The 6,132-nt window shown below is 31.1% G+C and overlaps 1 pseudogene; it reads right to left on the reverse strand.

Moving 5' to 3' along the window:
* The window catches only part of LOC143641048 (uncharacterized), a 106,537-nt pseudogene extending 103,496 nt beyond the window's left edge, over nt 1-3,041 (reverse strand).
* Between the last annotated feature and the right edge of the window lie 3,091 nt (nt 3,042-6,132).

Below are 6,132 nucleotides of genomic sequence, written 5' to 3' on the forward strand. Positions count from 1 at the left end.
ATAAAATCAGCAAAGCAACAGGATATAAAATCAATACCCATAAATCAAATGTATTTCTCTACATCAGTGATGAATCCTCTGAAAGAGAAATCAGGAAAACTACCCCATTCACAATAGCCTAAAAAAAGAAAAAAACAAAAACAAAACAAAACAAAACAAAACCTTGGGAAATGAACTCAACAAAAAAGGTGAAAGACCGCTACAATGGAAATTACAAAATAATAAAGAAAGAAATTGGTGGAGATCTTAGAAGATGGAAAGATCTCCTATGTTCTTGGATAGGCAAAATGAATATTGTCAAAATGGCCAGACTACCCAAAGCACTATACAGATTCAATGTGATTCCAATTAAAATCCCAATGTCATTCCTTATAGAAATAGAAAAAGCAATCATGAAATTCATTTGGAAAAATAAAAGAGACCCAGAATAGCAAAATCAATCCTTAGCAAAAAGAGTGAAGCAGGAGGCATCACAATACCAGACCTTAAACTATACTACAAAGCTATAGTAACAAAAATGGCTTGTATTGGCACCAATAGACATGTAGATCAATGGTACAGAATAGAAGACAGAGAGATAAATCCACATAAATACAGTTGTCTCATACTAGAAAAAGGAGCCAAAAACATTCACTGGACAAAAGATAGCCTCTTCAACAAATGGTGATAGGAGAACTATAAATCCATATGCAGCAAAGTGAAATTAAGACCCTATCTCTCACCATGCACAAACCTCAACTCAAAATGGATCAAATATCTAGGAATTAGACCAGATACCCTGAGCCTGACAGAGGAAAAAAGAAAAAGTAGGCCTAAATCTTCATCACATCAGATTAGGCTCCAACTTCCTTAAAAGACTCCTAAAGTACAAGAAATAAAATCAAGAATTAATACACAGATTGGATTCAAACTAAAAAGCTTCTTCTTAGTAAAAGAAACAATTAATGAGGTGAAGAGAGAGCCTACATTTTAGGAGCAAATTTTTGCCACAACACATTGGAAGAGAATTAATCTCCAGAATATATAAAGAACTCAAAAAAACTTATAAAAATCCCAATCAATACATGGGCTAAGGAGCTGAATAGACACTTATCAGAAGAAGATATACAATTGATCAATGAATATATGAAAAAAATGTTCAACATCTTTAATAATTAGAGAAATGCAAATCAAAACTACTCTAAGATTTCATCTCACTCCAGTCAGAAGGGCAGTTATCAAGAATACAAACAAAAAGAAATGTTGGTGTAGACGAGGGGAAAAGGCACACCCATACATTGCTGGTGGAACTGCATAACTGTGCAACCAGTCTGGAAAGCAGTACGGAGATTTGGAATGGAACCATCATTTGACCCAGCTATCCCACCATTGGATCTTTACCCAAAAGACTTAAAAATCCACATAATATAGTAATGCAGCCGCATCAATGTTTATAGCAGCTCAATTCACAATAACTAAAGTGTGGAAGCAACCTAGATGCCCTTCAATAGATGAATGGACAAAGAAACTGTGGTATATATACACGAAGGAATATTACTCAGCATTAAGAGAATAACATTATGGCATTTGCAGAAAAATGGATGGAGTTCGAAAATATCATGCTAAGCAAAGTAAGCCAATCCCCAAAAAACAAAGGTCAAATGTTTTCTTTGATAAGTGGATGCTGATCCATAATGGGGGAGGGCATGGGAAAAATGGAGGTATTCTGATTGGGCAAAGAGGTGGGAGGGAAGGAGAGGGGATAGGGAGACAGAAGGAAACATGGTGAGATGTGATGGACATTATTACCCTAGGTAGATAAATGACTGCACATATGATGTACAATCAAGAGAAATGAAAAGTTATGCTGCAATTGTGTACAATGAATCAAAATGCATTCTTCTGTCCTGTATACCTAATTAAAATAAATAAATAAAATTTTAAAACCCAACAACACTATTCATTACATTTAAATAAAAATAAGAATTTTAAAACAAAAAACATTTAAAACATAATTTTTCTATATTAAATCTTTGAATAAAATTACAAATATAATGTAATAGAATAATTACATGAGATAATATAATTATATAAGATTAAAGTTTACTTCTCAACTTAATAAAGGTATTTCTAAATAAAAATAATCAAAATGTATACTTTAAAGGTTAGGATTTTTTTTTAATTTATGCTTAGAATCAGGTATGGTGGCACACACCTGCAATCCCAGCACCTCCAAAGGTTGAAGAGGAGAATCATAAATTCAAGGTCAGCTTCAGCAACATAGCAAGACCTTGTCTTAAAGGAAAAAATAAAGCCAGGTGTGCTTGTGTGGGAGGCTGAGAAAGGAGGATTGCATGTTCAAAGCCATTCTCAGCAATTTAGCTAGGCCCTGAGCAATTTAGTAAGACCCTATTTCAAAAAAAAAAAAAAAAGAAAGAAAGGGTTAGAGATGTGATTTAGGGCCCCTGGTTTCAATCCCTAGTACTAAAATAAATAATTAAAAGAAAAAAGTAAAAAAGGACTGAGGATATATTTCAGTCATAGAGAGCCTCTCAGTTCAATCTGTAGTATTATGAAAAACAAAACAAAGAAAAGAAATGAAAGACAAAGAAGACAAAAAATAACTTACTTTATTTCACATGATGGTTTAAATATATGAAGAATTTTTTACAATAACAGTTTTTAAAAGTTATAAATTAAATGAGCTGTAGGTTTAGGGAACAATTTTCTTTCAGTATTCAATATTTAAAATCAGAGACCTATCATACTGGAATATATATATTAGGCCTTATATAAGATAGATTTGTTACTAAGCCAAACAAACCACTAACTTTCACCCCCAGTCCTGATTTACAAGCACAGGTTACATAAAACATGTACAAATCAATATCTTTAATTCTAAGGAGAAACTGTAGTTCATAGAATTTCTCAAAGTAATGTATTCACAGAATAATAGAATTAATTCCTTGGTCTCTAGAGATAAACAAAGAAGAGAAAATGGGGAGTAAGATTCTTACCTGTGCAACATATGCAGAATCTGACATAAGGGAGAAACAATCCATCTCTCCTCGGCTGGTGGAAGCTTGAAGAAAGATGTTTATTTTCCCATAACTATTTTCTACACCTCCAGGAGCTGAGAGTTCACAAAAAATTTTTAATAGAGCATCTAACTCCTCTATTTCTTCTTCTCTGACCTAGAAGAGTCAATATTTTTATAGTAATATTTGGTTTGATTTATTTAAAAATCATATTGAATGTTTTTAAGATTGCCTTTTAGTATAATGTAATATTTTACTCTTGTACAGCTAAAACACAGTAATTTTCCCATAGGTAAATTATAAAAATACAATATGAAATTATGTTGAGGCAGGTACAATTATATTTATTGTTCATCACCAATATTAAAGTTGCCATTGACACATAAAAATTTGATATGCCACAAAAATTAAGTCATCTGACCTCACCATCTTTCAACTGATGAGGTTTCATTTTTTATTTGACCAGAGTAAAACCTCTGCCCAGACTGATTATCGCAAAATTGATTATCTTCAAATGCATTCATTATAGTCATATATTTTGATATGGCATAATGCATTCATAGCTTAAAATTGTGAAGTACTATTTCAAAGTATTAAAGTTTTCACTGTTAATAACATTAAATTATAATATGGGTACAAAAATATTAATTTCTGTATTAGTTTGAATCATGGATTTTCTTAACATTTTCTTCAGTGAACTATATTGCAAATAAACCAAAACATATACAATATATTTTTGATAAATTCATTAACACACAACCTATTTAAATTTCTTGATTTGGGATACAAAGCAAAGCATGAAGTTAGGTATGCTGTGATATTATTATCAAGAACACTGAGTTTTCTTGTACAATAGAAAACACTGCTGATAATCCAATATGCCATATGGCTTTTTTATATTGTATCAGGAAAAACAATTAATTTCAAACTTTCATAAATGAATAAATGTGTCTTTGTTGTACATATCTGACTGAAATTTCAAGTAATCTTACCTTGATCTGATCAAATTATTCGGCTTTGGAGACTATCTCAAATATGTCACCTTCTGTTTTGTGAGCATCGAAGAGTTCATTAAAGGTCTACCAAAGTAAGTGTCACATTTAATTAAAATAGAATATCAAAAGATATTATCAAATTTATGAAAGATTATAAAACACTCTTAAACATAGTTAAGAAAGCCATTAGAACCAAAAAAAGATCAGTAAAATCATCTAATGAAATCTATACTAAATGTCTAAAAATGTTCAACATAACATTCTGGTCTTGACTTCAGTATAGGCATATGGAAATCTGCATCATTTACTAGTTAAAAGCTCACATACATCATATAAAATTCAGAGGGAAATAACTAGACAGCATGCAATTCAAAGAGTCTCAAAATATGAATAGTAAGAATACACAGAAAAATCAGATAAAGGCCATATGGAAAAGACAAAGGTACTACAGGGCTAGAGTTGCTGAAAAAGAACTGCAAAAAAAGAAAGTGTTAGGCTGTAGTTTGGAAGCAGTCTACTAGCAAGAGGACAAATGAGAAAGGCTGTCTCATAGAGACAATGAGATGAGATAGGTGATATAAGGAGGAAGGACTAGGTCTGGGATTGAGGAACCACCAAATCACAGCTCTGAGATAATATGTGAAGAGGTCTTGCAGAAATCTAGTGTCATACACATATAGGTTATTCTGAAAAAATGAGGAAAACCAAGTAAGCACATAAAGGTGTTTTTCTGAAACCTGTTTTATATATAAGCAAATATTAAATCTACAAACCCGAGATTTCATATAAGCTGAGTTTTTCTTTTTGATGATTTCTATTCTCCTATTTTAAAAACAACTTTATGTACAAAAGGCAAAAATGAATTTAAGAAAAAGCTCAAAACACTATCTATTGAAAAAAGTATAAAAATTCAACTTAACCTATTTCAATCTCTTCATATTTAAGTATTCTCCCAACAGGTTATCATTGTATTGACATGTACTGATACACGTACATGAAAACACATAAAGAAATGTATATGCTTTTTAAAAGTAAAAATATTAAAGTATCACATCATCTTAAACAGGACGTTGTTAAAAAGCAACAAATCCTCTTATAATTGTATGGTCAAAATTGGCCTTAAAAGTTTCTTAAATTACTCATCTAGTACAAACAGGCTGACTTGGTAATTTTAGTAGTTTCTTAAACTCTTCTTTAGTGTTTCTTATTAATATGCAATTAAGTTTTCAACTTTTTATTCAAGGAAATAATTAAGCTTTCAAGTCCAGCTTAAAATCATTCTGGCATACACTCCGTAAGACTCACCAATAGGCTTCAACTATTTCAGGTGTATGTAGTGTTTAGGATATGTTCATGAAACAGGATGGCAGAAGAGCACCATTGCTATCTAAAGTCATTTTTTTTCTTGTCATTACTAAAAGTATATTGCTGAATTCATATAAACTAAATGTATTTGCTCATAAGTTGCTTTTGTTATTTGGCATTATTAATATATTTTGAAGTCTAGAAAGTATTTGACTATAAAAACAAACATTTTTGCATTTGTTCCTCTCAGAATATTACCTCAATGGTACTGTATTTAATATAATAGTGGTTGGTGGTTCTACCCAAATCCGTTGAGGAAAAATAACCAGTTCTCTCTTCAAAATGAATCATCTGAGCTTTGTCTAGTTTTCATCCAACTTCAATGACTAACTGTTCTCGATGCTTCTTAATGTTGGGTCAATCTACAGGAAAGAAATATAAACACTTGATGTTTTAATTAGACTTTTAAAAACTTAATTTTGAACTGGTACTTTGAAGCATAAAATTATATGTATCAATGGTGTAAAGTGATTTTTCAATACAAAAATATATTGTGCAATATTTAAAACAGATTAAATACAACTATCTTTCAAACATTTATCATTTATTTATGGTAAAAACTTAGTACTCATTGATCAGTCTAACATTTATCATTTATTTATGATAAAAACTTAGTACTCATTGATCAGTCTCTCCCCATCCCTCTCTCCAGCCCCTGGTAACCACCATTCTATTTTCAACCTCTGTAAGATGAACTTTTTGAGATTCTACACATGAATGTGATCAGGTGGTACCTGTTCTTTTGTACTTAGCTT

The sequence above is a fragment of the Callospermophilus lateralis genome, unplaced genomic scaffold (assembly GCF_048772815.1).
Source record: "Callospermophilus lateralis isolate mCalLat2 unplaced genomic scaffold, mCalLat2.hap1 Scaffold_83, whole genome shotgun sequence".
Taxonomy (NCBI): Eukaryota; Metazoa; Chordata; class Mammalia; order Rodentia; family Sciuridae; genus Callospermophilus; species Callospermophilus lateralis.